The 23,138-nt window shown below is 39.3% G+C and overlaps 1 long non-coding RNA gene across 1 annotated transcript; it reads left to right on the top strand.

Moving 5' to 3' along the window:
* The first annotated feature begins 933 nt into the window (after nt 1-933).
* Nucleotides 934-7,285, top strand: LOC125965558 (uncharacterized). The gene is made up of 3 exons (XR_007479587.1): nt 934-1,015; nt 2,089-2,161; nt 7,194-7,285. It is a non-coding gene; the product is annotated as an uncharacterized LOC125965558 (long non-coding RNA).
* Nucleotides 7,286-23,138: the final 15,853 nt, after the last annotated feature.

Here is a 23,138-nt window from a genome sequence, read left to right as displayed (position 1 = left end):
TTTTTTTGAAGATGTTGGGGGTAGGAGTTTATTAATTATTTATTTTTGCTGTGTTGCGACTTCGTTTCTGTGCGAGGGCTTTCTCTAGTTGTGGCAAGCGGGGGCCACTCTTCATCGCGGTGCGCGGACCTCTCACTATCGCGGCCTCTCTTGTTGCGGAGCACAGGCTCCAGATGCGCAGGCTCAGTAGTTGTGGCTCACGGGCCTAGTTGCTCCGCGGCATGTGGGCTCCTCCCAGACCAGGGCTCGAACCCGTGTCCCCTGCATTAGCAGGCAGATTCTCAACCACTGTGCCACCAGGGAAGCCCAGTTTAGTCATTCTTATGGTAAGGTTAGACTACTGGCTAACCTCACGCTTGAGTGGCCTTATGTACACAAGACGTTGCACATATTCTGCTCCTTGACGGGTGCATTTCTCAGCATCATGCAAATTGAATACTGGGTATCCCCAGAAATCAGGATTTCTCCCTTAAAGGACAGCAGTTTTGATGTGTAAAGCTGGGAAAGTTCTGGTGAGATTGATGGTTCAGCTCAGAACTTTGACATTTGGATTAAAGCAGTACAGAAATGAATCTTGTATTTGACATTTAAAAGGAAGGCTTTTCTACTGCCTGTAGTTTCCTAAATCATACCTAAAGGAACTGCCATGACAGAACAGCTTGAGAAATCACTTTCCATTTGTTTCTATATTTTCCCACATTATGGCCAATGAATTGAGACTCAGACTCATTACATACTTGGTGTCACAGCAACATACAAACTAGTGAAGCAATTCGTGAATACTAACGATTGTTCCCTTTTTTAATACATATAATAGCAAACTTTGATTTGCCAACACATCCACTTGGGATCTTTAAGAAAGCATAACATTTGAAATGGCTTTCTTCCTTCTTATTGACTATGTGTACGTCTTTGGTTCTTTTTGAGAAATAGGGCAAGTGGTATATAGGCATGAACTGCTACAATTCGAATGTTGAAAAAAGAGAATGTCAATGAGTCTAATGGAATGTTTCAGGTAAATAAAACATTTAGAGTCTTTACTCTGAAATGAAGCCGTGTATCAGCTTGATAGTTATATTTATAAATCCCCACAAGTTCAAGATAAATTAATACTTAAGTCCAACATTTTTATTAAATTTAGTGAGAAAATTTTCTCAAAATTTTAGAATGGCAAATTATGAAATTATTTTCTACAGAAAGTTATAGGTACTTGAAAGGACAAAATATGCTTTCAAATGCCATAGGTTTGACTTTTCAACAGTGATGAATAGATTGGAGAATATTAAAGTGCAATAATTTATCTCTGATTAGGTTATTGAAGAAGATTCTTGCTGTACTTACAAATGCTTCAACTTCTATCTCTTCTTCCATGAAGTCATAATTACAATGTCATTAGTAAAATTGTCAGTATAATATGATATTCTTTACCAAAGACTATTAAAACAATATTATAGAATATATGGGTGTGTATATCACTTAAAGAATCTAAAATAAATGATTGCGTTTTCTGAACCTAAAACTATTGACTTGAAAAACATACTTGAAACTGGAACTGTACCTGAGAAGATTGATTGTTTAACATAGCTTTAAGGCAACTAGATGAAAATAAATGGGTAAAAATATATTCACCTCGTAGCTTTCTCTTGGGTTCATCTCTGTTTTATGAATTGAAACCTCCTTGCCACCTCCTTCAATATACGCAGCAGCTCCCCATTCCACACAATTTTCCCTGTGTCCTCATGTCATGCCTAAATTATTCATTCACTTCATGAATAGAAAGAAAACCTCTTGTCCTAAAGCACTTCTGATTTTTAAAAAATAAAACGTTTTTTTCCTAAATAAATATCTTTGGGTTTTTTACGTTAGGGTAGTGAAGCTCTTGGACATACGTTGTGATTGTACTGCTTTACATCTTATTTAACTTATTCATAGTTTTGCACATTGTTACCTCCCTAAGATATGTAACTGTCTTCTATAGAAAAGAGAATACATTTATTGAAGTATTTATTATATGATCAGTATGTACTAGTCATTATGTTAGGTGCTGTATATTCAGAGAAGAAAAATGACACAATCCCTTTTCCACAGAGCTCACAGAAGTCTATGTGAGGAAGCAGGCAAAGGAACCATCCTGGAAAGAGGGGCAGGTGCTGGAAGAAAGGTAAGCACGGTGTGCTACGAGGGCACAGAGCAGAGTGGCCAACTCTGACTGGAGATGAGTGAAAGATCCATGGAGGAGAGCAGATATAAACTGATTTTGAAGGATGAGTAGGAAGTGGGGTGTTTGGAAATGCTGGTCAAGGGAAGGAAAATTTCAGAACTGCAGTGCTATCCGGCATGTCCTTGTATCCCTGCAAGGAGAAGAAATTGAAAGGCAGTGAAAGGAATTGATGTTGAATATATAGGCAGGGCTCAGATCATAAAAGATCATGCACGCTAAGCTAAGGTTTAGGGATTCCTAAAAAAAAAGAAAAAGAGAAAAAGAAAGAAAGGAACAAGGCAACTATTTAAAGGTTCTAAGTAGCAAAATCAAAAGGAAAAATCATTTTAGATCAAACATGCTAGAAGTGTGGAGAAGGATTAGAGAAAGACTGTGATGGGAAAGAATTGTCAGGAGGTTTTTGCGTAATCCGGTGGCCATGGGGATGCTGAAGGAGGACAGGCTGGAGAGATATTGGGAAGATTGAATCCACATAAGTTTATCACAGATATAATCTGGATTTTAAGGGAGAATAAATCAAGATAGATGCCTGCTAGTTCTCTTCTTTGTATATCTCAAAGGATATTTATGCTGTTCAATGACAGAGGTGAAAAGAATTTGATGGCAGAGCACAGGGTAAGCGTGGAGATCACTTTAGCTCTCCCATGTTGAAATTGTGCTAAGACCTTCACATGGAGAGATCCAGGAAGTTGAATGTATGGGCTTGGGGCTCAGAAGAAAGACTTAGAGGCTTAGAATTGAGCGGCACTATTTTAACCTATAGAAAAAATAAGATTTCCAAGGGAAAATGTGTGGTGAAAAGATAAGAAGCCTGAGTATAGAAATCCGTGGAACATATATTTGTAAGGGATGATGAAAGACCCTGTAAGTGGCTAGAAATAAAAGAATAACCAGAAGAAAACTCTGTCAGAAAAAACAAGGGAGACAAGCATGTTCTGGTCCTATCTCTTGCAAGTCCCAGAAAATAGTTGCGTGTGTTAAAGATACATTAATTAAGTTGTATATGTAATGCGAATAAACAGTTAAATATGTAATAAAATATATAAATTACATTATTTGAATAAATTCGTGACATGGAAATCAAACAAAATTTACTTTATAGGAGAAACAGAGTACCCTCCATATCACTGATTGCCCATCACACATGGACCCTAGATTCTACTGAACTTTAGCTTTGCAGTTTGATAAAGCCTTTTTGCTTGTATTTCATTATTGGGAGATCTCATAAGCAAGCCTCTGTTTCATTGCTCCACAATAAAAGATGTGCATTTATTTAATCATGCTCCCATCTTTGGGAAAAAAAAAATCTATCAATGTTTGCTGAAATTTTGAAAAGGGAAGTACCAAAGGAGCCTTAGCTTTGTTATAGTCACATTCTACTTATCTCAAATTATCTTTTTTCCCTTGTTCTGTGTCCTTGTCTTTTAATTATTCCAGAGGCATTATTTTCTAAGGAAAAGAGAGGTCCAAAAATACTAGGCATGGATATTTGCACTTAAGCCTTCATTTTACTATTCAGGAGAAAAAGCAGAGGTGTCAACTAGTAAACTATTGTTTTCTGGTGAACTTTTGTGAAGACTTCACATTTCTTTACTACCATCCTCATTTGCACCCACAATTGCAACTTCAATGAGCTCATTAAATGCATACGTAAAACCCTCCTCTTAGGAAAGTCGTTGGTCACAAATTAATAACAGCATCAGGAGAGGGTGTGGAGAAAATGGAACCCTCATACACTGTTGGTGGGAATGTAAATTGATACAGCCACTATGGAGAACAGTATGGAGGTTCCTTAAAAAACTAAAAATAGAACTACCATATGACCCAGCAATCCCAGTACTGGGCATCTACCCTGAGAAAACCATAATTCAAAAAGAATCATGTACCACAACGTTCATTGCAGTTCTATTTACAATAGCCAGGACTTGGAAGCAATCTAAGTGTCCATCAACAGATGAATGGATAAAGAAGATGTGGCATGTATATACAATGGAATATTACTCAGCCATAAAAAGAAACAAAATTGAGTTATTTGTAGTGAGGTGGATGGACCTAGAGTCTGTCATACAGAGTGAAGTAAGTCAGAAAGAGAAAAACAAATACCATATGCTAACACATATATATGGAATCTAAAAAAAAAAAAAAGGTCATGAAGAACCTAGGGGCAAGACGGGCATAAAGACGCAGACCTAGTAGAGAATGGACTTGAGGACACAGGGATGGGGAAGGGTAAGCTGTGACAAAGTGAGAGAGTGGCATGGACATATATACACTACCAAACGTAAAACAGATAGCTAGTGGGAAGCAGCCGCATAGCACAGGGAGATCAGCTCGGTGCTTTGTGACCAGCTAGAATGGTGGGAGGGAGGGAGACGCAAGAGGGAAGAGATATGGGATATATATATATGTATAACTGATTCACTTTGTTATAAAGCAGAAAGTAACACACCATTGTAAAGCAATTATACTCCAATAAAAATGTTTTAAAAAACCCCAAAACAAATTAATACCAGCATCAATAAGCTAGTATAAAATTGAAATAAAAATGATTAACTTATATCTTTCTAAAATAGAATAAAGAGGAATGAAATTGCTAAATGATGAGATACTGTGACACATTGAAATATACTGTAAAAATGACTGAACTGTCATTTGTCTTAGGAATTTCATGCGTCTAAGTAATTTTGTATTTAATGGGCATCTTTCCTCTCCAAGTTTTTTTTTTTTTTTATACTTAAACAAAAATATAACTGTTAGCACCTTAACAGCATTTCTCCCTTAGTCCACGGGTATGTATTTCATTGACTCAAGGAAGTAACAAGAGGCTTGTTCACATGTTAAAGTGCCCTGGGATCATTAACATTCATCTTGTCAACCACCAGAGATGGGCACTTGGTTAAATGATTCTAAATACATAGGATCCAGAAGTGCAATAGTGCAGAGGTAGCAGAATACCTCTTTAAAGATTGTAGGATCTGATGACTATATTGTTAATGGTGGTTTGAGCTCATAGAATGAGAAGCACATCAGTATTTCAACACATATAATCCCTGAATACTATCCACTGTCTGCATAATTTTCTGTTTATTATCTCCTCCTCATAAACTTCTAAATTTAGGAAATATGTCTCCTGTGCCCAACATTTCTGCTCAGATAAAGGAAAAAGAAGAAACCCTAATAAATAGTATAATTTCTTAAAGCTCTTGGACATTTGCACAGAGCCTACTAGTAAAAGAAAAAAGGGGAAAGAGGAATGCTGCCTCTCTAAAAGCATCTCTGAAATACAACACAAAAGTCTCGGTTGATCTTTGGATAGAAAAGTAACCTGAGTAACGTGACTAAAATATCTGCAAACAGAACGCTGTTGTTACATGTTCTCCTAGGTACACAGTAAAAGCAGAACTACTGGAAGCACACATTAAAAAAATAAAAAGTAGCCACAACCACCTTTTTAGAAATAGCTGCTCTTGCTTTATTTTTATTTTATCATGATTCTCAAACTGTGGGATTAAACTATGGGAAATCACGTAGAGGAACTTCTGAATGCATTAAAGAGAATATAACCATAAAATCTAGTCCAGTTTATTATAAATTCTATTTTTAAAACCTTAATGGACCCGTTAATGTGTACTAGAATTCCTTAGGTCATTATCTTGCCTCAACTTTCCTCTCACCACTTTGTTTCATCTTTCACTGGGGTCCTCATCACATGAGCCCCATTATTAATTAACCTTCTTTCCTTTCAATTGCTAAATTCATCCTATACTATTTGAACATTCAAACACTAAAGTTCAGAAAATAAATGATCAATTTATTAAGAAAATAGTTCTGCTTCCAATTTCAGATAAATTCTGTTAATTTTTGAAATAGAGGAAATGCAAATTTATCCATTCCTTTGCAATTCTTCACTGTTTAGGCTATTATGGAAATCTTTAGAATGTCATTTTTCTTTTTTTGAAACCACTTTTTAAAAAATATCTGTTTATTTATTTGGTTGTACCAGGTCTTAGTTGTGGCATATGGGCTCCTTAATTGCAGCATATGAACTCTTAATTGCAGCATGCATGTGGGATCTAGTTCCACGACCAGGGATTGAACCCGGGCCCCCTGCATTGCGAGTGCAGAGTCTTACCCACTGTGCCACCAGGGAAGTCCTGAATGTCATTTTTTTAAAAGTGTTGTTTAATGCATAAACAAGTATATAACTTTAGAAAATCAGCCACCAGCCTGACACAGATATTTCTATCTCTCCAAATTGCCTTCTTGTTCTCATTCTCATTTCATTCATAACTACAAATCTATATGCTGGTTTCTAACCTCAAATTTTATCCTCATTTTTCTGTGTTGCTACATAGGCTTCTAAACTACTCATTATTGCAAGGTGGGATCTCTGGAAGCAGACCCTGAGAGTTTGAAGTGTTAGATGTTTATTAGGGATGAACGTCTGTAAAGTTCAGGGGAAGGAAGCAGCCTTGCACACAAGAAAAGCTCAACAGTGAAGGAGTCATGACATGTCTGCCAACTGGGCAGGAAGAGCTAGAGTGAGTATTGACTGGCAGAGTGCCCCATATTGGGCCAAAATGGCTCAGCCATTCTACCTCTGTCCTGCTTAGTCACAGGACTTGGGCTGCCTCAGGAAGGGCAGCTTTTTGAAGCTGAGGCAGACCGTGAAGGAGCAGTCAGTAGGCACTGCCTGCTGCCCGTGCTCCCTACACATGGGCCATGCATCTGCACGTCTACCTCACTCCTTACCTTTTGATGGCCAGTGACAAAAACCAAAGTCAAATTAGCCAAAATTCACCCTCCAGCTTCCAAGTTCTAGTCAATGTCAAATATCACCTGTCTTTGTTTGTAAGAGGTTAAGTGCATTATCTTATGATTGACCCTTTATTTCATAAAATAGAGTGAAGATGTTTAATTGCCATAAAGTATTACCACCATTTATAAAGTCATTTTTCTTTCTTTCCTAAAGATTTCTAGTCAGTGGAAAATCCTTTCAACTGACCTCTCCTCTTCTAGAAGAAATTATGCATGGGAATTTATTTTTTACAAGCTTTCATTGACACCTCAAATCAGTATCTGAGATGTGCTCTATGCTAGAGAAGCTTGTGCTTCAAGCTTTGTCTTGGCTAGATAAAGAATTTAAAGGTATGGACCAATTTTTGAATAAGGATGAAAATTCTTTTTTTATGTGCAGTTACGAAAACATGCCTTTGAAACATCTTGCCAAAGGCATTTTTGTCTTCTGGTTGTTATAGGAAAACATGGTCATCCCAAAGGGGTAAAAGAAACCGAGCTGTGTTCGACCTTAATCAGATTCACAATCATGTCCTAATGTAATTTGTCCTAATCCATTTTAGAGAGAGACAACCATTTATGATTCCCAGAGACGTGGGAATAAATGTGGCTTTATGGAAGTCCCCTGGGTCTTCTATATACTATATTTACAAGTTCATAAAAAAAGCTAATTGCATTTCTGAAAGGAAGACTTTATGGATGAAAAGTATATTCTAATGCAAAAGCCCTACCTACTCAGGCACCCCACAGTCACATGGTACTATCTGCTGGCTGTCCACAGATTGTATTTTGGATCACAGTAACTTATTTCAGAATAAGGAGTGCACACATTACTGTATTACCCTGATCACATGTGTCAATGTTTGAGAGACAATTCTATTTTTAGTTTTTTTACTGGAAAAAAATAGGTAACACTTAGCATAATAATCAATTACCCTGTAGTAAAATAGAAACTGATTGGTCCCAGATTTTTTTTCTTCCCGATGCCTTGGAAGATAAATACATTAAGTGACTTGTTAAAAGAAAAATAATTCTTTTTTTAAAAAAAAAGACCCACGGGCTTCCCTGGTGGCACAGTGGTTGAGAGTCCGCCTGCCGATGCAGGGGACACGGGTTCGTGCCCCGGTCCGGGAAGATCCCACATGCCGCGGAGCGGCTGGGCCCGTGAGCCATGGCCGCTGAGCCTGTGCGTCCGGAGCCTGTGCTCCGCAACGGGAGAGGCCACAGCAGTGAGAGGCCTGCGTACCGCAAAAAAAAAAAAAAGACCCACCATATTTTTGTGTCTGAGAAACATGAAGCTATTGTAGAGAATGCTGCCAAGAGTAATGAATGTACAAGTTTATTTTTCAATGAAATCCTTTTCCGTGGATTTTATTTTTCATTACAAACATGTTTTTACAAAAACAATGTTTTCTATAAACAGAACTGGCAATAGATGACACACTACTAAAGCAAGCCAGAAATGTAAATAATCAAAGAATTTTTATTTACTTTTCTGCAATAATCATGAAATCATACTGACCTAACATTTCATCATTTATTTATTTTTCGCCTGATGTATTTTTTTTTCTTTATCTCTGGTGCATTCTGATGTTCATCTGTTACTAAATTAACTCCACTTCGCTCTCCTCTGCCAAAGGTGCTGTATCTTTTCATGTAGTTAAGGATGTAATTTCACAGGCCGAGCAGTGTGCCTTATGGATATGGTAAAAATAGTATAATTGTTCACGGTTGATAGGGGGTATGATCTTTGACGGTGTCTGGGAATCAGCTCTTCCCTCAAAAGTATGATGAATCATGAATGAACTGATTGACAGATATGAATTTGAACGAAAACAATAATATCTAAATTTAAATAACACAGTATTTCTGTGTATTCAACATAGCTTCTCTGTGCCATGACTAAAGGTGTATGTAGGTCTTCAATTTGTAAATTTTGGCCATAACTTTGGTCAACCTTAGGGCTTACATTTCAGGACCCTGGACCTCTGCACACTTTTTGGTAAATGAGCATTCTCCATCTTGCCTCCCCACCCCCTACTTACATTATCAAAGAAATACCTTAATACTTCATCTAGTGTTCTTCTCTCCACCTTCCTCCTTTCTCTCAAGAGTCCCCAGTGACTTCGTGGGAGATAATTATGCCTGTAGCTCAGGGACCTAAAGTAATCACCAGGCTGGGCGTGAAAGGATGCTGAGATGCAAACTGAAGCGCCAAGCAACAAAGACTCAGTGCAGATATTAGGGAAAAGGAATAATTATAGCAGTTACTCCATTGGCCTGATTTCTGCCAACCTACAGGATATAGCAAAGAGGCCAAAGTGTAAACACCACTTAGTATTACTCAGAATGACTCATGGACATTTGCTATTCAGGACTGAGTGGAAATCTTTGCCCAAAGATATGTGCTGTGGTAACAAAGCTTCCAGAAAAGCAAAGCAAATCTCATAGACTTTTGGGCTCTTATTCAGTAGAATATCAACTTCTCTCTGTGTCTCCCTTTAAAGTTTGAAGTTGCCATAAGAAGCTCTGTTCAGAAAAGCTGAATCATAAAAGATCACGTAAAGTCATGAAATGCCGTTAAGATGAACAGTTTATCTAGATGATTGGAGTCTAATGCAGCTGAGAACGCGACTGGCGGTGTGATTGTTGAATGGGATGCTGGCATTCACACCGTCACAGTCTATAACGCAAATTCCCACCAGCCTCCTGATAATATTTGCTTTTCAGGGGCCAAATGAAATAGCACAGAATCAACATAACTTGAGAAACAATTATGAGTGCTGTAATAAGAGGAAAGCTGCTATGTCAGAAATGTAGCAGGCATCATCCATAAGATATGACAAAGGAGAAAAGAGACGTTCTCTGGAAGAAAGTTCCAGATCTCCCAGGACTGACTCCATATGCCTAGGAAAGCCTTGGCTTATACATTTTTCCTGGAGTAATTGTTAATTTCACTCTAAAATGGAACCAGTTTAGACCAATGTCATCCTAGCTTTAGTCCACTTGACATGACTCAAAAGTATCAGAAAGCAGATTTATTTTGAACTTCCTTGATTCCTCTGGTATTGCCACATGTGCTACTTGAGGGATTTGTATTAGCTGTATTATTTAAACAGAAGAATGCAATGTGTTCTATTGGATGAAATCAATATACAGCAATGAACGTGCTTCATTGCGTAAAGGATCATTAATAAGAAAAATAATGTAATTTTAAATCCTGATTTTTACTACATTTCCAGCAATATTTCATAAACTATACAAAGTTCCTGGGAAAAGGATTCTTAGAAGTGAAAACTACAGAATTAAAAAAAATTTTTCTAAACTATAAATGGGCCAAATTTTTCCATTGCTCCAACATGTAACATTCACATGGTTGAATGGAATAAGCAAAGTTATCAGATGAACTGTCCCATGTCCCAGTTGGCAGCTTAAGGCACTGAATAATGGAATCCACTGAGTACTAAATACGTCAATTATCTATTTAATTTAGGACATTCATGGACTGTCATAATTGTTCTGAACACTGGCAACTTCAACTCAGGAACAAGGTTATAGTATTATATAATGTTGTGAGTCAAAAGGCAATTTTTTCTGGTTTTCTTTTCAGTAATATTTTTGTCCCACACATATGCATGCATTTTGCTCAAGATGGTTTCCTTGGACAAGGAATCTAAAGCCAGGTTCATTCACGGTTGCCAAATGTGACCATAGTGTACCGTCTTCTCTCTTATTACCAGCTGTGAAACAATCTGCATTGATTGTTTAACTAGATAAAAATATTCATCTTAAGCAAAGTGAGCGACACATTTTTGGGGAAGTTTTAGGGGACAGAAGCTGAAGTCCTATATAATTCTTGTAGTCAACACTGCTGTTTATAACAGTAGCTAATAAGCCATTTGACGCAATATGTGAATAGGCTTTGTTTCCTTTCTAACAATTCAGATTGGGATCCACATGGCTAGATTACTACAACAACTCTCTTGAAGTTGGCTGCCTTGGTTGAACCATTCCCTAAACAACTAAAGTGCGTTTGTACTTTAAGTTTTCTCTGCAATAGGGTTATTTATTATTAAATGATATTAGGATGATCTGGGGCCATAAACCACAAGATTTTATTGCATGGTTTTTTTTTTGTAATATGCAATAGTCTTGGTACCTGTTATCAATTTTTTCTTTCACTTAAGGCAGAAAATCACCAGAGAATAAATGAAGTAGCTCATTTCATTTAATTTAGTGCTTTAGATCCTAATCCATAAGAGAAATGACTAACTTGTAAACAATTTTTTTTCAATTATTTTGATTTTGAAACTTAAGAGAAGCTGTCACAATGATTTCCAAACTGTTTTCTCCAAAACAACAAGTGTAATTTTTGATACAATTGGGCCCAATTAGAAGCATTGGAAAATAAGAACGGGACTGGGAAATTAGGTCAGCTGAATGGTCCAATGGTTATGATAAAATGTTGTGCATGAATATTTTCAAAAACCTCCTGGAATAACTTGCTACACAAATGAGTCCCATGAAGTGAATCTGAGAGTTTCCTGAGTCCTAATTCATTTCACTTGCTACATATGGATATGAACTAAGGCAGATTTACCTTAAACTTTCAAGGAAGAGGAAAGATCCAGGCTTTTTTCCAAAACCCTTTTGATACCAGTTTAGCCAATGAAGTCAATTGGGCACTCAATTCAGCAGGAAAAATTGCTCAAATTTAGAAATAAACTAATAGAGGAGGCCAAGTAAAATAACTGAACTCATAATCCCACAGACATTCAATTTGAAGCTGAAGTGAATATTCCTCAAATAACTTCAAAACTTGATTAAATATCCAAATACATCAGTTTTGATCATTCAGCCTCGAAACTTAGTTTTTAAAATGCTAATGTGCTTTACCTTGTATACAGTGATCATCCTATTCTCTATTTTATGCTGTATAGCATAGTTGTAGCAATAGAACAAGGTAACTATTAATTCCCATATTGCATCATTTATGTATTATTTATTCATTTATTAAGCATCTATTGTATGTGAGCCTCACTCTAGGGACTGAGGATAAAATGATGGATAAACAAAAGCTCTGCATAAAAATTTTTAGTCAGGCCAGGCAGATGGGCAGTTAACAAAATAGTAACCATAGCTTTAATAAGGATTTTGACAACGGATGTCAAGGCTACACTGGGAGTACAAAGGAGCACCGCACCTGGTCTGGGGTGGAGGCGGGGTAAGAGGAGGCTTCCTGGAGGAAATGGTATTAACGAGAGACTTGAAGGAGTTTGTCAAGGACTGAGAGGGGGGGATGTAGACACAGCCCCTCAGTTAATTGTTCTTTCTAGATAGATGTTCCTCATCTCAGAGTTGCAATAACTTAAGAAAGTTGTTAAAACCTGGCATCCCCAGGCCATGTCCAGCCTTGGTATAGGTGTGCTAGCCTACGGTTACAGTTGTTGTTTGTAAATTGCATTGATCACAACATTTAAAAGTTGAGACATTTTATGTAGAAATCCACGATTTTGGTTTCTCTTGAAAAATTGGAAGCTCCGGAAATAGTGAGCTTGCCTTCCTGAGTAGCAGCTAATGTCTTTAGACCTTATTTGAGCCCTCAGTACACCATAGCCCCCGTCATTCTTTACTAATCCTCAGAATTGAGGCTGAGTGTCAACGAATGTTTCATTTTTTACCTCATCAGTTTCACTCATTTAGGCCAGTTTCCTAGCCTCTGTAGGCATTTCAGCTTGTGCCCCAGGCTTAAAGCTACTCCAGGTTTTGAGTCAAGGAAACACCTAATATTTCATAGCCTTTTGGGTGTTTAGTTAGGCTGGTTCTTCTTTACTACAGAAGAACATCCACATTACTGTATAAATGTGGATTTAGTCTACAACATTTAATATTTAATTCTCATAACTAATATACAGGAAGTGTCACCCTGGATATTTGTTTAGCACATTCTGTTTTTCTTGTTCATACTTTGACGACATATTTACATTTACACTTTACATTTTGTCATTGCTCTCAATTAAACTGCACATAATTTGCTTAAACAAGACACATGCTCACATCCACAAAGTGTCATTTTATGTAAAGGGATATGCATGAACTATAAAGAAAATAAGATTTAAAAAAGAATTTAAAACATACTCAAGCTTCACATATTTGTACTTTGTGAATGATTCTCTCAATCCCATCCAGGCCAGCCAGGTTCACTGAGGAATTTTTTGAGGCAGATAGCAGAAACCCTCACACTTGGATGTTCAAATGAGAAATATGAAGGACATCTCAAAAAGAACAATTTGGTAAAGGCATCTGGACAGCACCTAGGGGTACATGCATATACAACTGAGAAAATAATAATATTGCAGTCTTAATGAACTCATTCACCATGCAGTACACTCTTTAGTGTCTTTTGTGAGCCCTTAAACTGTACGTCAGACATTTGGAATTAAATTGAGAACCATGGTGTGAGAGAAGAGGGACATTTCAAGTTTACACTTTTTCTTGATTGTTTAATAAGAGAGGAATAAGCAAGTGCTATCCAAGGGAGAAAAACAGTTACTGGCTAGGAACTCTGAATTCCTGATACAAAGCTGGTCTCTCTTAAGTATCATGGAAGATATTTGACTTGAATTGAGTACAAAGCACTATGAGTCACTAGAAAATAGTGAATGAGCAGCAAAGAGGAGGGAGCTGTGGTGGAGGGGAAGAGGGTGGGGGATTACTGTCCTTGCAGCAGAGGAGGTTCAGAGGAGGGCAGTTTTACCCACGAAGCACTTGGGTGGGGCAGGGGGGACAATGAAGAAGGGAGGAGGCCATATCTTCAGTTCTCGGGCTGGATAAGGTTGATTGGCACACAGCATCTATTCCTACTTCCTTTCTGTATTCCTCTGTGCTACAGAGATGAAAAGCTAAAACCTGCATTTCCTAGACTGTCTTACAACCAGGGTTCTGGCTAGGAATGAGGTCTCTCTAATTAGATGTACCGGCAAAAGATCCAAAAGGTAAGAGTGAGGCAGAGACTATCTCCTTGATGTTGATTCTGACACCAAGGAAGACCATTGAACGTGGGTGTTGAGAGACATTTGCAAAAGCCAGTCTGAGCATTGCCAGGGCTTTCTGATTCTTACATTGCACCTGTTTTGTCTTAGAGTAGTTCTAGAGCTGCCTTCTTGTTTCCTGCTACTCCATTTTCTGTAATTATTTCTGAAAGCCCCTTTTTGCTTAAAATATCTAGAGTGATCTCTATTTTCTGCACTGAACTTAAACTAATATAGTCCTACTTCCAGAATTTACAGATAACAGATGGAAGCCAAACACTTGGGTAGTTGCCTATAAGGAGTTGGGATGGCTTTGGTCATTGTTTGGGAAGATCTGTCTATAAACAGCATAATCCAGGTCTTTAGTGTAGAGGAGAATACTTCAGAAGAAAGGACTACCAGAAGTTGGATGCTGCCCCAAACAAACAGTCGAATATTGCAAGTTGTGTTAGGGCAGCATATAGTTGGTAAAAAGAAAAAAAAATAAGAAAAAATTAGACTAAAGCATCACTCACTTAACTAAAATAATGTGTTGGCAGTAGGGTAAAGGGAAATTTAAAACTGAGAAGACTTAAAAAGTATTTCAGGCCCTAGGTTGAACCTGGCAGAAGAGATTAGAGAACTAAATGAAAGCAATCTATAATGGTTAGTCTCTGGATTCCATATCTAGAGGCATGATCTAACTCTAGAGAAGTGAGTGACATACAACCTGACAATAATAGGACCGGCTGAAGAATTAGATTTGTACTGAGATTACGGGTAGAAAAGCAATTCGGGGGGCTGGTTCCTAAGCATATACGCTCCGGCCTATTTCAGTGATCAGTCTGCAGAGACTGCATGCAAGTCTGGTATTCCAGAAAGAGTTAAGGTGGTGCAGGCAGGGCAAGAAGTAAAGGGATATTGAAAGAAGAGGGACACTGAGAGAAGTCTTAAGGAACAGGAAGAGGAGAAGAAGGTATGGGGGAAGAAGTTTATCACTTGTAATTCAAGAGAATTATTCAAATTTATAGCCAGAAGTCAACTAAAAGATCACAAAATTGAGTGATCTCACTCCCTACAATAAGAGAGAATGTCCTCCCAACCATTTATAAAGAACTGTGGTAAATACCTTGAAAGGATACAAGTCTAAATTATAACCCTCAGGAGAACACTTTTGCCTAAAATCTTATTATCCCCATTGACCTTAGGGGTCCCCGTTCCAAAGCAGCACCTCTGCCATCAACTATGGGGCCTTTTCTGTGAACAAAGCTGGCTGGCGGGTTTGCTAACCTTCTGTAGTGTATCCAGTCTGCCACGCCCACCGTCCTGAGCCATCTATTCCCACCTATTTTCTATAGGCCAAAGTCATCTTCTAGCCTACAAGCAGCCATCCCATCAGCGAATTAAGACAGGCTCAGGTATCCTTGTCAGCATGTTAAATCCTAAGTCTCAAAAAGTACCCAATAATAATAATCTCTCCTCTATCCAGCCTTACGTTAAGCACCTCCTGTGTCAACACTCATTCATTGTCATCCATATTCTTTCTGTTCCTGCCAGTACATACTATTCAGGACCTGGGAATAATTTGGTGGATACTCCATTTCTTCCCAGGTGGGAACAGTGAGAGCAGTGTGTAACGAGGCATCTACTTTACGTGAGGTCTTTGTGGATCTGCCACGCAGAGGACACCATTTCTATGATCCAGGCAATTCTTAGGATACAAGATTCTCAAGTGCACCACACAAATGTCTTTATTTTAGGTCTCAAGGATCTTTCTTTCTCTATTAGCCCTGACTTTAATATGGAAAACTTTCCAGGGCTGTAAATTGATTATGTTTGTTAACTCCACCACCAATGATCAAATCGTGGGTCTGACTTCATTATGGTCCGTTCTTGATGTGCAGGATAAGGGTCTCTTTAAACCCTGACATGAGGTCCTCTGACTTTCACAGTGTACTCTGACGTGATAGTTGGATGAGCATATCATTACCTTTTATCAAGGTTTTTATAGCAACTAGCAAAACTCAGCCAACTCAGTGATCCTCACAGTGACTGTCTAAGAGCTGACGCCTCCCCTTCATCTGTACCCCCATTGTATTCCAACACAGGTGAGAGAGCTAGTCATTGTGATACAGGAGTTTTCACCACCCTCCTCATCACCAGGATAAGACACTGCTGCCATCCTATCAGTGGGTGACCGAATTCCAGAATGCCATTGTGAGGGTCGGCTTCCTAGGATGCTATTTCAGTTTGCGTTCTGTCAACATCAGATGCTAAGTCAGGATTTTGGTTCATACAGTTCTTTGAGAGCTGTCACAGGAAGCATGGAGATGTAGTGAAGAAATCAGGAAGGGAATGATGTCAGAATAAGGGGGTTATCATTATTGGGGACTAAGCTTAGACCCACCCAAGACCCTTTCAGATACTAAGTAGAACGTATCTTAGATACACCCCACAGAAGCTCAAGGAAGCTGGTGTATTTATCCACCAAACCCCATCTCTCATTTCTTGAGGACTACTCCTGGGACTTAACTCCCTGAAACTTCTGGCTGTTTCCATAGCCGGAGAATGCTCTGGGGCAGGAGAACGCTGGAAGCCTCTGGCTTTGAATAGGACTGTCTGCCAGTGCCTTTGAGGGTGAACTAAAGGGATGTGGGTGGAGTATTCATAATGCCCGCTCCTGCTAGGAAGCTAATCATCGATGAAGAAAAAATTACAGTCTCAGTCAGCTCACAGTTATGAATGCTCTGGGGTCCTTCACAGTTTGGCAACATAAAGGTTGCTTAGCTGACAGACTAAAATATTTAGCATAATCCTAGGAATCCCTGCAAGGTCTTTCTTTACAATATAAACAAGCTGAATATAGAGAAAGTGAACAATTAATAGTATAGAAGGCATCTGAATTGGAGCTCTGAGTTACTCTCAGGATGTGAAGATGGGCTCTTGCTTGGGACTGTAGATTCACTGAAAAATGGATACAAGGTATGTTCTTACAGCAACAAAGAATGAATGAAAGTAGAGAAAATGAAGCATTTTAATGTACTATTTAAGCTACTACTCTCTTTAGTATATGTCCTTCTACTACATGCATGTACATTTATATGTGTATGTCAAATATGTAAAATATATACATACCTATATGATGCACACTTCCATTACAAAACCATTTATATATGTGATTTTCTGTGCTTTTTATAAAAAGTAATTTTGCATGATTCTTATTAGATCCAAAGCATATTGTTTAAGACTCAAAGCCCCAAATGTGATGATTTCGACTTTCTCACCGTCTGAAGATTTATGATCCACTAAAGGGAACTAGATAGATATAGATAGATAGATAGATAGATAGATAGATAAAAAGATAAATATAGAGAATATAAGTTATACAGTTATACATCATTAAAATATGAAAATGTCTTATGGCAGTTCAGATGATAATGAGATTACGTGGATTTTAGCTGAGCATTAAAAGAACAATTAGAATTTGGGTATGCAGAGATGGGAGGGGGTGGGGAGCAGATACAGACTAAACACTCCAAGGGGCGGAAACAGCTTAAGCTATGAGTTCAAAGACTATACCATTTAAAATAACAACAACAACAAGCTTTGTATTTCAAAATTTGTTGTCCTAGGAAATACTGTACAAAATTCGAGCTGAAATATGCCCTATGGTCAAATGCCTATCTCTGGTGTTTCTTTAAGGTTCAGATGAGATAACAGATAATGTGTATAATTGTACATAAGTACAGTAAAAGGTTAGTGCCAGTGAAACGGCCACAAGGGGTATTAAAATAACAAATGGCTGAGGGGTGCTTCTTTACCCCTTCTGCCTGGTGCACCTAGTTAGCTATTGGGGTGAAACTCAGGAGCAAAGTGGGGTCCATTGCTGGTTGTTGTCCCTTTCTGGCTGATTTCTCTTTTGACCTTTTGGGGTTCAGGCTGTTCTCAGACTTCACTTGCATGCCCTTTTCCGCTCTCTTTCTAGTTTAGCTCTCAGTGTTTCCACAGCAGATTAATGACAGCTAATAATATCTGATATATCTGGACATTGCCACATAATGAGTTGCAGTCCCACTGGGTCCCAGAAGTGTCACCACTAACAAATTCACCAGACCTGCACATAATTAGCATGTGAAGGGAGTGATCACGCAGTAAATCTGTAGAGGCAGATGGATAGCCCAGGAGAGAAAATATAAGGGGGGAGAAAAGTCCCTCCTTATTATGCCTCACTAAATATACGTTTCTTGGCAAGAATATTTTCTTGATAACAAACTGTGGCTGGGTTACCTTTACAGTAACATTATTCCTTCCATGGCTGATAGGCAGAATTTCATTATGTCACTGCTAATGTTTCAATATTTCTGCAAAATGTCACCATATGTAAATTAAGAGAGCTTAGGGTTTTCCTTGCAGTTTCCTTTAAAGATGCACAGCCCCCTTTTCACAGTAGCCTCAGTGCTTACTTTACACACTTTTTGATTGGCTGGAATATAGTGACGAAATACACAGAAACTTTGCCCTCACCTTACCAGGACTAGATGAAACAACACACATACTCACAAACATTGCCTTAAAAGCTACAAAGAGGGCTTCCCTGGTGGCGCAGTGGTTGAGAGTCCACCTGCCGATGCAGGGGACACAGGTTTGTGCCCCGGTCCGGGAGGATCCCACGTGCCGCGGAGCGGCTGGGCCCGTGAGCCATGGCCGCTGAGCCTGCGCGTCCGGAGCCTGTGCTCCGCAACGGGAGAGGCCACAACAGTGAGAGGCCCGCATACCGCAAAAGAAAAAAAAAAAAAAAACTACGAAGACAACATTTACTAGGAGGAGAAAATAAAAAGGAAGAAGAGAGACTTCCCTGGTGGCGCAGTGGTTAAGAATCCACCTGCCAATGCAGGGGACATGGGTTTGAGCCCTGGTCCGGGAAGATCCCACATGCCCTGGAGCAACTAAGCCCGTGCTCCACAACTACTGAGCCCACATGCCACGACTACTGAGCCTGAGCTTTAGAGCCCATGAGCCACAACTACTGAGCCCACGTGCCACAACTACTGAAGCCCACGCTCCGAAACAAGAGAAGCTACCGCAATGAGAAGCCCACACACCACAACGAAGGCCACAACTAGAGAAAGCCCGCACGCAGCAACGAAGACCCAATGCAGCCAAAAATAAATAATAAGTAAATAAATAAATTTATTTTTAAAAAAAGAGGAAGAAGGAATCTAGAAACCCACTGTGCACTTAGTCTAATTATCAACTTGGAGACCTATTTCTCCTACGATAAAGCACTTACATCCACATGGAAGTTTTAAGATTTGTCTCAACAGTCAGAACAAAATGGGAATGTTTCAGATTATGTTTGGTGTGGTGCAGGGCTGCCCTTGATCTTTCAAACCCAGCATGCAAGTCCACATTAGGGTAAGGCATGCTCCTAGAAAAGTGGAAATATGGCTGTGGAAATAAACCTGGTGGGGGAGACACTTCTGGAATTTGGGTCAACCCTTTTCCTACAAGTATATTGTTCTGACCCTGAGCCAGAAGGCCAAGGTCATCACACAGGGAAGTCTTAAAAAACAAGCTGCAGAAAGAGCATTTCTGCACTGTGTCTCCGGGAGACGTGCTCATGGAGGTTCTTGTCCTCTTTCACCTCTGATTTGGGGTGTGTGGCAGTTGGTCTTTGTATTTTACACCTCACGATGCTTCCAGCAGCCAGAGGGATGGAGGAAAGGTGTCCTTCCCAAGCTGGCATTCTGGAAAGACAGTCCCAGGTGCTCAGGATGGTACAGTAGGCAATCAGCACCTGTAACCTTATAATTACCCTGCAAGGTGATCAATAAAGACCCTGAAGACAGAGGCTCTCCTTCACCCTTCAATCCACTGTACTCAGGCTTCTGCCCCTCACCCTACTTAAGCATGACATTAGTGACCTCCAAAGTGGTCACTTTCAGACCTTTTTTGATTTTCATGTCCTATATCTTCAATGGGCAATAATATCCCCACACCTGGCATCAACTATCCTTATATCTGCTAATTCCCAAATGTAGGCTTCCAGTTCATATCTTTCTCATGAACTCAAGACCCATTTAACCAATGGTCTATTGAGTAGCTCCTCCTGAACGGCTCAAAGTCTTCTCAACCTTAATGGGTCTAAATTCAACATCTGTGTCCGCCAGTGCAGCCCCGACCCCACCCCTGCTCCTCTTATATTGAAAAATGTGATAACACCTCAAAGTACCCCGTGTCCAAAGCTATTGTAGGCATCATCCTTCCCCTCAACCTCGTACTCAGTCAATGACACAATTTTAACTGTCTTTCACATCCAGCCCCTTTATTTGAGATGCGCACTTCATTACCCTTCCTTTCTCTCCTGGATTACAGAAGACATGCTGAAATGGTCCCTGATTCAGGTCTTATCTTTTACCAGTCTTTCCTCATTTGCTAGCAGAGTGATCTTTCTAAAGCCGAATACAGTCATGCTATTCACTTACTATACACCCTTCAGTGTCTCCCCAATGCCAAAATAATCAAACCGAAATTCCCAAACTCCTTGAAATAGCGCCCGCAGTCCTCCCTGCCTGGCTTCTGACTGCCTGACTCAGCAGCTTTATGTTTCAGTGATGGTTGTTGCTGTTGTTATAGGAAGTACAGAATCTCAGGCCCTACGTCAGTCCCACTGCATCCGAACCTGCAGTTTAAGAGGATCTCGAGATGAGTTGAATTCATATTTAAAGGCTGAGAAGCACTGATATGGCACACTGGTTCCCAAACTTGGCTGCCAGTGGGATTACTTGGGGAGATTTGAAAAGAAATGATGCTTGGGTCCTATTCCCAGAGATCCTAATTTAAGGGGTTCTTAGATATGACACCAAAAATATGATTACCAAGGAAAAGAAAGAAGTTGACAGAATTGGACTTCACCAAAATTAAAAACTTTGCTCTTTGAAAGACAGTATTAAGAGAAGAAAGACAAGCCACAAACTGGGAGAAAATATCTGTAGATCTTCTATCCGATATAGAACTTGTATCTAAAATATGTAAAGAAGATTAAAACTCAAAAAGCAGACACCCTAATTATAAAATATGGACAAAAGTCTAAACAAACACTTTACCAAAGATGACATGTGAATGGCCAATAAGAACATGAGAAGATGATAACATTATTAATCATGAGGAATGCAAGTTAAAACCATAATAAGATGCCACTACACTTATATTAGAATAGTTAAAAGCAAAAAAAGATAGACTTCACTAACTGTTGGCAGTAATGTGGTAGATGGAACCCCTGTTCACCTCTAGTGGGGATGCAAAATGGCAGACCCGTTGTGGTGTTTGTCAGTCTCTTAACACATTAAGTGTATACTTTCCACATGACTTAGTCCTTCTATGTCTAGATATTTACTAAAGGGAAAAGATAGATGTAGATATATATAGATAGATAGATATAGATAGATATATATACAAAGACTTGTACTTAGGAGATCATAGTTGCTTTATTATAATAGCCCAGAGCTGGAAAAAAAATGAAATGTCCATCAGATGAGTGAATAAACAAGTTGTGTTATATACAGAGCACTGCTCAGCACTAAAAAGGAGTGGATGATTGGTACTTGCAATAACATGGATAGATTTCAAAGTATTTGTGGGGGGTGAAATAAGGCCAAACAAAAGAGTATACTGCATGACACAATTTATGTAAAACTCTAAAGAATGGAAACTAATTTACAGTGATATAAAGCAGTGCTTGGTGATGGGAGATAAGGAGGGCTGGGGGAAGGGCTTACAGAGGGATCTGATGAAACTTTGGGGGCTGGTGGATATGTTCACTAATTTGACTATAAGGATGGTTTTACCAGTGTAGACATGTGTCAAAACTTAACAATTGCGCCATTTCCTTTTTGGGGCCACACCATGCAGCTTGTAGGATCTCAGTTCCCTGACCAGGGATTGAACCTGGGCTACGGCAGTGAAAGCCCGGGATCCTAACCACTAGACCACCAGGGAACTCCCCAACAATTGTGCATTTTAAATATACACAGTGTACAGCATGTCAAGTATATCTCAATAAAACTGTTAAAAGAAACCACAATGCCCATGTTAGATTAAAGCAGCTTTATCTTTTGCTTTTTCTAGGAATTAAATATACTAAATTACTTTCCCACTGTGTTACATGTCTCCTTGCATTCCCAGGGGCCCTCTCCATGTGAGTTCTGTCCAGAAAACTGTTTTGTGCAAAGATTCAAATCAGTGGTCACTTCCTATGCGAAGTCTTCCTGGCACATCCTTGAGTAGCTAGAAGGGCTTTGTTTTTTATATCCTCCTATATTTATAATGATTATGCCAAATAAACCTTTATGCATCTGCCTCATTTTAGATGGTGAGCTTCTAGTGGGAAGGAACTTAGCATGATTAATGTAGGATTTAATATTTGGCAGGTGCTAAAAAATGTCAGTGCACAGAAAAAAGTGGATGACATTGGCCTGAGCCACAGCATCTGTGAATAACTAAACTCTGGTAATGACAATAGATGTAGGGTTGATGGGTAGGGTTCAGGATACCATAGGGTCCCCCTTAAATACTGGAAGACATTAAGAAGAAATTTTGTGTGTGTTTTCTAGAAAGTTTCTTTCCTCAAATCACCAAGGTGACTCAGTAATAAGCACTTCTTTTAATTTATGTTTTACTTTTTTATTTTTTGCGGTACGTGGGCCTCTCACTGCTGTGTCCTCTCCCGTTGTGGAGCACAGGCTCCGGACGCGCAGGCTCAGCGGCCATGGCTCACGGGCCCAGCCGCTCCGCGGCACGTGGGATTCTCCCGGGCCGGGGCACGAACCTGTGTCCCCTGCATCGGCAGGCGGACTCTCAACCACTGCGCCACCAGGGAAGCCCAGTAATAAGCACTTTTATCTCCAGTTCCCTTCTCCACCTATTGTTCCCCTCCCAGATGTAAACATGAGCATGGCCAACCTTCACAGCAAAAGGAATGCTCTATATACTGTGATGTCTTTCTCCTGTTTGCCAAACAGAATGCTCTCTTCGGTTTTCTTTGTATATTTAAGTCTTAGATGTCTTTCAGGGCACAAACAAAAGTCTACCCGCTCCATAAAGCTTCCAAG

The sequence above is a fragment of the Orcinus orca genome, chromosome 10 (assembly GCF_937001465.1).
Source record: "Orcinus orca chromosome 10, mOrcOrc1.1, whole genome shotgun sequence".
NCBI classification, from domain to species: Eukaryota; Metazoa; Chordata; class Mammalia; order Artiodactyla; family Delphinidae; genus Orcinus; species Orcinus orca.
The sequence above is the reverse complement of the archived record's forward strand: the minus strand, read 5'-3'. Positions and strand labels throughout refer to the sequence as shown.